Here is an 11718-nt window from a genome sequence, read left to right as displayed (position 1 = left end):
AGATAGTTGAAAGCTCAGATAAAAAAAAGTCTAGGGTCGTCACAACCCCTCGAGAGCCTGGGGGCATAAGTTGAAAGTTACACCTTCGGATGTCTAAGTATTTGTTGATGGGGTGGTCGCATTAGCTTTGGAGTGTGCTTGATTGATTGAAATATTGAAAATTAGTGGGACAATATTTAGAGTAAGCATTTATCTGTGTGTAAATCTACTCTCCCCCGGCTCTCTTGTCCCTATCTATATCTCATGAAATTCTCATTTATATATTTTGTTAAAGATTGGCTAAAGATCACAGAGTCTTTCCCCGACTAATACAAGGTTTTTTTTGATGGGGTGGGCTGAAAGTCGGAGGGGGCTACGGTGAGTTTACCTTGACATTTCGAGGGTCCTCCTTACTATTTTCTTGTATGTAGGCCCTGTAGTACCCCCCCCCCCCTGCGAGTAACGGGCGCCACGATACAGCGGCCGAAGCTTGTAAGATATTCATTTTGGGCCCACTTTTACACATCTCAGATAACAAAAATTAGGGGGTCCATACAACCATCTGGCGCCTGGAGCAAGTGCTGTAATCTATTATTCGGGGGTCTATAAGGTTTTTATGGGAGGGGTGGTCGTATAAGCCTTAGAGGGAGCTCTTTTGATTAAAAATTTAAAGTTCTATTTCCATTTTAAATCTCAAAATTGATCGTATGGAAGCTAGCACTCCCACGCCCTTTTTTCAAATAAATTTGTTAAACATTTTAAAATAGCCATCTTTTTCATAATAATTCATGGATCATATAGCATGTCTCTGGGGACGACACAGCCTGCAAATCCCAGGGTCCAGGGTTGTAAGTTATTCTCCAGAGGCATATAAGGTTTGATGGAAGGTGATGGATGCATAAACCTTGATGTAAGATAATCTTATCGTAACCTGACAGGTCGCGGTACCTCTTTTAAGTGTCTCCCATGACAATTAAGGCACCCCCCCCTTGCTCGAGTATTGTACCACCGGGGACAGGTGCTAAAAAATTGATTATCCTTTGTGAAATCAATTGACCACATTGTCTGTAAAATGGAGGTCCTTGGTGATAAAACCACCCGAGATCGGGTGCAAGGGGGGTAGGTTCGAGCCCAGAGCTGATACGGTTAGAGGTGAAATGTAGACGGATAAATTTGGGTGAAACCTTATTTGATTGAATAATCAAATAGTTTTTTTTAAAGAAGAAGGTGTTCTATACGCATAACTTCTTTTTCGGTACTACATCTTTATCTGAATTTACTGTATTTTCTTTTCGTAAAATGTATATACATTGTTTTCAAGCTCCTTTTATATCTCGTTTAATTATGTTTTTAGAAGTTGAAGATGCTTTAACAAGTGACATTAAGAAGCATGTTGACACTTCAGACCCATTTTTGTTTCCCAAGCTAGAAGATGGTCCGACAACAATTTTTCCCAGTATTTTGGTACCATGTAAACTTGAGCTTGATTCTCAGAAATTTGGCTCGACATGTATCAGCGATCAAGTTAAAAAATTAAGATTTCCAGCATCGACTTAATAATATGAAAATGGTTGGAATTTGACTAGAAAAAGCAAAATATTAGGCTCTTAACGGGCGTGCTATTATTTATGACTGAATGCAGGACCAAGCTACGTGAGGCAAAGAGACCTACCATTGCTTCTCCAAAATCCAAAATAACTAAAGGGTGCACTCTCTAAACACTCCCCGACTTTTCTAAGGTCTTTTAAATCCCTCCCTCCCCTCGGCTGGCGGGCCCCCGAGGCGGGGAATACTACTGAGGTGTTTTGCCAGTTCTGTGTACCTGAAAAGGCCGATCTTTCGCTATATGGCCTATTTAATCCAAAAAAATTTTATTGGGCCACTCAGTCTTTCACTTATTACAGCCCTGGTAATCAGGATAGAACTAGATTTCTTGTACAGCTTTCTGATTGATATACGGTCAGTCTGAAGGGTGCCCAAAAGAATTTGTATTTCCCTGAAACATACAAGCAAATCCTCCTCCGTCTTTGGTACTGCCCACATTTCAGAGCCATATTTGACCACTGTTATCACTTAGCTTCCAGTATTCTATTCTTTGTTTTCAGACATTTTTTCTTCTGTTCTTCCAAATTTTTTAATTTTCTTAAACTCACCCCGGGCATTGCCGATTCTTCTCTGACAATTTCGTTGCATCCACCACCTTTAATAATAATAAACTTACTTGAACTTCACTTGACCACTGCCAATACAATGGCTTCCCAATCTCTAATCTTTTATTCCTCTTTCACCTACAATTTCTAATCGTATTATTTTATTAAGTACTTCATTTGTTCATATTTATCTAAAGTATGCTCTACCTTTTTTAGAAATTGTGCATTTAACTGTTTATATAATCACAAGTGGTTCGGGGGACAATCATACTTTAAAATTTAGATTTTACAAACTTGAACGAAAGGAAATGAAACTGATAAATAGAGTCTAATAATAGACAATAACAGGACTAGCTTCCAAGCACACCAAAAAAAATTTCGTATAGATTCGATCCATACAGTAATCCTTCAACCAATGTTGGAAAACGATGATCGCGGAAAAAAAAACTGAATAAATGGTAGACCGGAATAAAACTGGGTAGCGAAAATTCAATCTAACTTAAATCGTAAAGCACAAAATGTGTTTGGAGAATTGCCGACTGAGGATTCAAGGGACTTGTAAAAACTGTAAAAGACTAGGGCTTGCCGATTTGAGTTACGTTTGGAACACATGAATTAAAAATCTAGATTTGAAACAAAGACAAATACAGATACTTAGGAAGAGTTCCTCTACAGACTAATGGATTTAGAAAATATACATCAGATGAAACGAGATTAAAAATGGGAGGCAGAAGTAGGGGGGTTGATACCATTACGCAGAAGAGAAAAGTATATTTTAATTAATTAGTACGATTTTAGCTTCCCAGAGTGTTTTACTAGAAATAATCCCAATAGAGGAAAATACATCAAACAATATCTTGGGTTGTAGCCGATAATAGCAAAAAACTGAGCTGGTTATAAAATCTGACAAAGGTCAGTGAAAATTGACCAGAAGGTTGGTTTAATTGGCTGCTGATTCTTGTAGCCGATCAAACTTACGTGCAGACTAGTGTCACTAATAGATCATAGGTCAACCGTATCGAAACAATTACAGCAGTATGTTATAATGGAGATAAGTACTCATGCTGATTAGCCTGGGTTAGAATATAAATTTCAAAGAAATTTTAAAAATAATAATCTTCTGAGCGTCGTTGATTTGGTCCTGTCCGAGTAAGGCATTGTGAAAACTATTTTAGTTGCTAAAACGGATTAAGATTCATGTTCTAAATTTTAGAATATCTTATAAGTATTTTATGGGCTAAATTTTTATTTTCCGGGGGTAATGGACCACGAAGCGGGAGGGGGATATTTTCAGGCCTTTTTTACAAAACTGCGAAAATAAAATTTTAAAACCTATTTTTTCAAATAAAATTTAGGAGCAACACTAAAACATTCAATTAAAAAGAAATATTCCAAATATAAGAGAGGCTACTCATTCGTCTGCCCCTCAATCTTTATACTAAAGAATTTTAATGCATTGAACACGATTTTTATTCCATTTGAGCAGCTATTTTTTTCGTTTTTCTTTTCACAATTAATAGATAGTAGGCTCTATTATTTCCATCCAAATTGTTGATAATATCGAAAAAATGGTTTAAAATATAAGGATATTAGTTACTCAAACGAATATTAAAAGTTCTAGTGCGATTTTTAATTAAAAAAACAACTCTGTCTTGAATATTTGAAGTCATAGCATCTTGGGATAACCTGAACGTCTACAGCCCAGTGTAAAATGGCTTTTTTTTTAACATTTTAAGTTGTTTATTTAGAGTATTTGCGTATAAAAAGTTTCCCGATTTTTTTTTTGGGGGGGGGGATTTATTTGGGATGAAATGGTCCACAAGAATAATGGGCAAGTAGAATAAAAATTTCTGGGGGTGAATTTTCCAAGCCAGTGTACATTTAAAAAAGTGGAAATTATGACGCTAAAAATAATCTGATTCCTAATCTTTCCTCCTGCCTTCACATTTACGCGAGCTTGAGGTAAAACAGCTCTCATTAACAAGCCTTAAATAAATAACAGCGAAAGTCACTGAAAAGTTAAAATCCATAAGATTTGATTAAAAAATATGCAACAAAGATTCACACTTAAATTTCGGATTACATTTAAAGAACTCCAGTAATCTTCAATAAAAAGAGAAGACTGTGTAGCTTGGTCTATAAAAAGAATGCTTAAATCCCACATTCTGAGCTAATTTCCAATGTCAATTGTTTCTTCTTAATTGTGTCCAAGCTTTCAATAGTGATTACATTTATAATAAAAAGAACTAAGACAATTCAGTTCCTTTCACGTCACATGGAGGATTTACAATTTATAAGCACTTAAAAACAAGTAAATTATTAGCCCACGAATCTGTCAGAAGACAAACATCCATAAATCGTATTCTTTAGTTCGTTGTGACAACCATAAAAGTATATTTTACTCTGTCCCCTTAAATAAAAATCAAAAGAGACTTGTTTGGCTGCACAGGCTTTTCGAAAATTGGCTGCTTGCGAAGGCAAATTTTAGCATGGTCGAAAGATTCCCAAATTGTGCCTTTGAAGATAATACAACTTTCCAAAACCTCTGGGTATAGGTCTTTAAGTTATAAAATTTGCCCATTGTCTATTTTCAGTATTTTTTATTGAGAAGTATTCTTATGTTTCGGGGACATATTTACTCTTTGGGTGGGTTTTTTGTAGATTTAGTCCTGGCGAGAGAAATATCCTGGGGAAATTTTATACTAAGGGGATTCGACATGCTAAATTATTTTTATTTGTTTTACTTCCTCTGTCTCAGGTTTATTTTGCAAGTGGAGATATTCCAGGGGAATTGTCCTTGGGAAGTTTTTGGCGTGATTTGATATCCGCAAAAGAAATTCCATGGAAGGGGGGATTCCTGAAGTGATCAAAATGACGATTAGAGCTTAAAATCTTTTTTCTAATGAAAATATGATGAAGATTACTTAAAAGAGACAAACACTGGCCACCCTTTTAAAGTATCTGGCTCTCCCTGGTCCCTATAAAGGTCATCTAACTTTGATAAACTCACAAAAAATTTGTGTTATAAAAATGAAAATTTTATAATTAGATTTACAGCCCACACACATCACAAGGACATTGTATCGAGTGTCATACCATGGCTAAATCCTAAGTTGTAAAGTTTTAAATAAGTTAAACAACCATTAAATGTGTAGCAGTTCATCCAATAAACCTAAGAATAAACTGAATTTTTTAGGTTTTTTTTTTAATATAATAGTCTATTTTCTTGCAAATTTTATTTAAGTCGTTTTATAACCCTTGAAAATATTAAATTATTTCTATAGTTTTTGGATATAAAAAGGGGCTTAAACATTCGTTTCAGACTTACTAGTTCATTATAGATCAAAAAATTCAAAACAAGTCCGCCATGTTTTCTACTTATCCTGTTTGGCCGTTTAAAACTGTAATTTCACGTAAATGTAAAAATATCACATTTGACAGCCTTTTAACCTTTTTTATACCCAAAAACCATCTTAAATCCCAATTTTTAATATTTAAACTTTTAATCCCAATAATCCAATGATTCTCCATATAATGTACTTAAGTACTACTTTTAGCCGTCATATTGAAATTTATTTAATTCTATTCGCTAATTTTAGAAGTAACGAATTCAACTATCTGCAGCATTGGTGGTGAAACTCCTATCCAGTGTGAAATATGTACGAAAACTTTTACTCGGCTGGATGATTTGACTACACATAAACGAGTGCATACAGGTGAAAAACCTTATCAGTGTGATATATGTAGTATAGGTTTTGCTCAGGTGGCAAATTTGACTCGTCATAAACGAATTCATACTGGTGAAAAATCTTTTCAGTGTGATATATGTAATAAAGGTTTTCCTCACTTGTAATGTTTGACTAAACATAAACGAGTGCATACAGGTGAAAAACCAATTCAGTGTTATATATTTAGGATAGCCTTTGCTCGTATGTAAACTTTGACTATACATAAACGAATTCATTATGGCTAAAAATCTTTTCTGTGTGACATATGTAATAAACAGTTTGTTCTGTTAGCATATTTGACTAGACATAAACGAGTGCATAAAAGTGAAAAACCTTTTCAGTGTGATATTTGTAAGAAAACTTTTGCTGAGTCATTTAGCAAGTTTTACTACACATAAGCGAGTGCATACAGGTTAAAAACCCTTTCAATTTAACATATGTAATAAAACTTTTGCTAGGTCATCAGGTTTGACTACACATAAACGACTACATACAGGTGAAAAACCTTTTCAGTGTGATATTTGTAAGACATTTTTCACTCATTCGTGTGATTTGACTAAGCATAAACGAATTCATACAGGTGAAAAACCCTTTCAGTGTAATATGTGTAAGAAATCTTTTGCTAGGTCATCAACTTTGACTAGTCATAAACGAGTACATGCAGGTGAAAAACTTTTTCAGTGTGGTATATGTAAGAAACGCTTTACTCACTCCGATTATATGATCAGGCATAAACAAATGCATCCAAGTAAAATATTCTTTTAGTGTAATACATATGAGAAAGATTTTCTGAATTAGAATCTTACCTGAATAAGATCCAATGAGTGTGCGCATGTTAAAAACCCTTTAGATAGCTTGTGTATAAGAAAATCTTTTGATCCAATTCACTTAAGTGCTAATTCCAACATGCATCTATGAAAGAGTTATGCATAAAAAAAACTGTTTGCATCAAACTCTTTGAACAGGCACAAAAGAATTCTAAGAAATGAAAAAGCTTTTTAAATGTTATAGATTACATATCATATTAGGTTCTGTGAGAAACTTGGCAAATTTTATATACATTGTTGGAACGACCGCACTATGTTGATTTACGATTGAAGGATTCAGTCAAAACTTCCACGAATTTTTTTACAGGGGGGGGGGGAGCACACAAGGGATAAAGGTTCACAAGGTGTCTCGATTTGGATTTGGAATTTAGAAATAGATTTTTCCATTGCCTAAGATATTGTCTTAAATAGTCCTTTGAGGGATCAAAGAATGTTGTTGTATGAGTGGAATACACCCTGTGTTGCTTAACGATTGGTGGATTCAGTTAAAACTTCAACGATATTTTTTTACAAGGGGGGGGGGTAAAGCAAACACTGGATAAATGTGAAAACGGGTACGAGCTGGGGGGGTGGACTTGTTAAATTCAGCGGTACGTTGGCGAAGATGTTGTCTTAAGTAGGCTTTTGAGTGATGAAACAAAAAGCCAGTTGAATAACCAGGTGCAATCAACTGGCTAGTTTTCGAATGAATCTTTTTTAGAAAGTCACATTTTATGGATGAAGCATTGTGGGCTGAAAACTTTGGTAAAGAGGAATAAAACTTAGCCAGTTAAATCAATGAGTTTAGGGACCAAAAGAAAGTTCTCAATGCGAAAGGATTGACTTTATTGATGCTCCATTCAGGAGTTAGCGTAATTTTCATTTGTTCTACCAGAAAATATTGAAGACAACAGCGAAAATTGTCGGTAAGAACATTGTACACTTATTATCAAGCAGTTTTAAGAAGTTTTAATAAATATTGTAGATAATATGTGTAGTTTAATAAATAACGAAATTAACACAGGCTGCATATCAGTCGATGTAGAAAATACCTCTAAAAAGAATATTGTTATTTTTTACTTAAAATTTGGCCACAAAATATCGTTATGTTTGGCTCGGCTGTTGAGATACTAACCAAGTTGACAGTTCGTTTGTTAATCAAAACTCTTATATGTTAAACCTCACATCAGTTTACCGAGATGTGTTTTTGACATTTATAAAATAATTACTTTCCCCATTTCAAATAAAGTTTTTCCTAAATTACTACGCAATTTTTTTTCTCTTGGTTTTTTCCACCCTTAACATTTACAATTTTTTACAATACTTTTACGGTTAATTCAATCCCCCCCCCTCGCACTAAAAAAAATCTAAAAATACAAACAATGACGAGTCAAGACTTTTTTTAAGATTATGAACAACAAGATATAAAATGAAAGGGGATAAGGCACATTTGCCCCCCCACCCAATTTAGTTATTGAGCAAAATGTTTTTACAACACATTCAATATCTAAAATCATTCAAAAATTTACAAGTTGACCTGAAATTATGCACTGTCAATTTTTTATATAGTATTAAAAGAAAAAAAAATCATCTAGTTTATTTACGTGTTTATACCTAGTAGATTGACGTAGCTGCTCTTTTCAGGGATATACATAACACATGCAGTGTACTACATGAAAAGGTGTGTAGAACAAAAGAATTTTGTTGACTCTTGTTGTCCCAGATAAAGAAAAATATTTTTAAGAAGTCTAATTTAGTTTAACTCGGAACAAATGAGATCAAGATAATTGAAAACGACAAAAAACATGATAACCAAAATTTAATTACCAGTCAGCTATTTTGTGGGATAGATTGAAGCCACGAAAAGTATAATAGCAAAGGCGCTTTGTGTTTTTTGTAGTTGAAAAAGGGTCAAAAGAGTAAGAAGAGCCGCTGAATGACAATTACAATAAGAGAACCTGCAACAAAGATATTGGCCAAGCACGGTTAAGTTCTGTAAAGCTATCCACATAACTACATTTATAGAAACACTATCAATATTATATAATAAATTCTCGCTTCCTATTTCCACTATTAGTAAACCTATCGAAACTAGTTGCCCGGAGAAAATTAAATCTCGTTTACTTTAACAACAATAAAATTTTGGTAAATTTCTAGTGGATCATATAATTTTGTAAAGATGAAAGTTTAAATGTCATTTGATGCTTTAATAATTAAAAATCGCTTCTGGGGCTGATTACATCTTAGGACCGGGCAGGGTCCCAAAATGTCTTTCATTTTTGTAAACACATAAAGAACCTATTAATACTATTTTATTTATTGAAAAGTAGTTAATAACATATAAATAGTTTATAAATACGTTTTTTAAAAGTAACATATTCAAAAAATACTTATTTATTAAAATCTAACCCTCATTTATTAGGCAACTCATATATAAACCTTTTACTGTCGTGTTTAATTAAAGGGTGTGATTTTATAATTAAGTCAAAAAAAAAAAAAAAATAAATTTTCGATTAGAAAATTTAATGTAGACTATAAGATTTAATATAAAAAGAATAAAAAATAGAAAAAAAAATCTTTGTCAATTTAATTCAATTTTATCCCCAATTTCATATCATTCATCAATCAAACTTTTTTGAACTAGATAACCCAGACTCTTTAGCTTAGAATCAAATAAAGCCCAGACACCTGTTAGCCTATTTAAGAGAATAAGTTTTCCACAAAGCCTAGTTGAAAACAGAATACTATTTAAAATGACATTAATAAAAATTTCATAAATATTAACTGCTGAATTTATATTCACCCCCATTGAACCTTCAGTCTTTTTGTAAACTATTGTTATTATGAGGCTCATGTGCTTCTGAAGTTCAGTGAAAAGGGCCTCTTCAGATCAGGGGGTTGTTGTTGGCCTCAGCTGTATTTTCACAAATTTTTAAGTTATGATAATCTTTTGTCTATAAATAGAAATAAATATTTATCAACATCCACGGTATAAAAATCTAGCTGTATGACTTTATTTAGGCTGCTATACAATAAAATGGTTTATAAGGATTTGTGTTTATGTCTTTTCTAAGGCTGATCTATAACTGTCTGATTTAAAATGTAATCTGTATGACTTTTTTTTGCTTTCTCTATGCAGAGATTAGGGAGTATAATTTATCCTGTATGACAATTTAGTTCACTACTTTGTATAGGAGGAAAACTAACAAAGTTATTTGTATAACTTTATTTTTAGCGCTTAATAATAGAATTAGATATTAAAAAGTCATCTCTATGACTTTATATAGGCTGCTCTATAATAGCACAAGACATTAAAAGTTGTATGTTTGACTTTATGCTGCACTATAATAGTGTAATTTAATAATATTTTAATGAAAGACTTTTTTTATTAGTAAGAATGAGATAAAAAATATAATTGTTTATGCTTGTTTATTTTCTAATTAAGTAGCATGATATTTAAATGCATCTCTTTTCTTTTTTGTATATAAAGAATTTTTTTTCTAATTTTTAATATTTATTCAAAAAATAAAATCTACACAAATATATACAATTTTATTTACTAATGGATAAATAGAATATGATCAGACAATAAGACACCTCGTAACCCCTAAAGTGTCTCGGTCCGGGGGGGGGGATTGTAAAGGCAAGGGTTAATTATTTTCAGTGTTACACAAGTATATAAACACACCCCTTTTTTTCATTAGGGTATAACCATTATGCCGCTTATGAATGATGGATTTACCAAGACTATTTTATGATTGTAACAAGATTAATAATTAAATTGTCAGTTGAAAATTAAATAATTTGAGGGAGCCAGTTTTTTGTTTGAACAAAACTAGGCATTGGAAACCGAAAATCAATTACCTAAAATGGCGATTCTGTTGATTATTGTCATCTTATCATAGTTTATAAACTAATAGGTTAGCTTTCACCTTGCGATATTTTTTTTTTATATCATAAGTCCCTTTTTCAGTTTGATTGGGAAGATTTTTGTGCAAGAGTCCTGAGATATGGTGTTTTCTAAAAAGTAAGACGCAAAACGGAAAAGGATTACAAAAATTTATTACAATATTATTGCAAAAATTATTACAATTATTGCCATAAATAAGTTAATAAGAATAACCATGATCAAGATATTTAAAACGTTAAGAAAATTCATCAAGACGGGCAGGCATAAGCGAGTCGGAATCAGTCTACCAGTCATGAGTTTTGCCAGTTTCTGGGTTTGCCGTGCCATAAAGAATATCTTGAATCACAGCATTGCAATAAATAAAATTTTTAGTAGCCTCTACTTTGCGAACCAACTTAATAGTTCTCGGTTCAAGGTCTACCGTGCCACCGCAACAATTACCTTCAGGATTGCCACCCTGACCTGGAAGAATTTATGAAATCGGAGAGAAAAAAATTACTAGATTGCATCTGTTTTTACAGATGCGATCTAGTTACAAATGCTACAAATGCTCAAAAAAATTTTTTTATTAAGCATCGATTTTTACTATAGGAGGATAATTGATACGATTTTCCCAATCTTTTTTCCTTTTTTCTTCTTTTTTTTCTCTTTTCCTTTTTCTTTCGATTTCATAGTATGATTGAAAATTCCGGAAACCGTACAAGTTAAATAATCCTGTCTTTGGATATATATATATATATATATATATATATATATATATATATATATATATATATATATATATATAATGTTACATTTCTACTTACTTTTAATTTCTCTTTGCAGACTCCATTTTACTCAATAAAAATTTTTCAACTGAGGAGATTCACCTGATCACCCTGGGTGGTTGCCTTTTGTTTTGATTCCAATATATTCCCGATCATCACAAACCCAAGTGTCATTATAGCTTCATTTTTAGTTGGTAAGATTTGATACACAGAAAGCTGATTTTGTCGACCATTAGACGCCGGAAGTGAAGGGTCTGTTTATGAAAATATGTGACTGCTTGTTTGTCTCTGAGACAGAGAAACAAAATTCTAAATTATAAAACAGACAAGCAAAAATTGTAAATTTGTCATATGTTTACGATAATTTTTATCCCTGAA

The sequence above is a fragment of the Artemia sp. Qi Xiang Cuo genome, chromosome 12, assembly GCF_049724085.1.
Source record: "Artemia sp. Qi Xiang Cuo chromosome 12, ASM4972408v1, whole genome shotgun sequence".
NCBI classification, from domain to species: Eukaryota; Metazoa; Arthropoda; class Branchiopoda; order Anostraca; family Artemiidae; genus Artemia; species Artemia sp. Qi Xiang Cuo.
Note: the sequence above shows the minus strand (reverse complement) of the source record.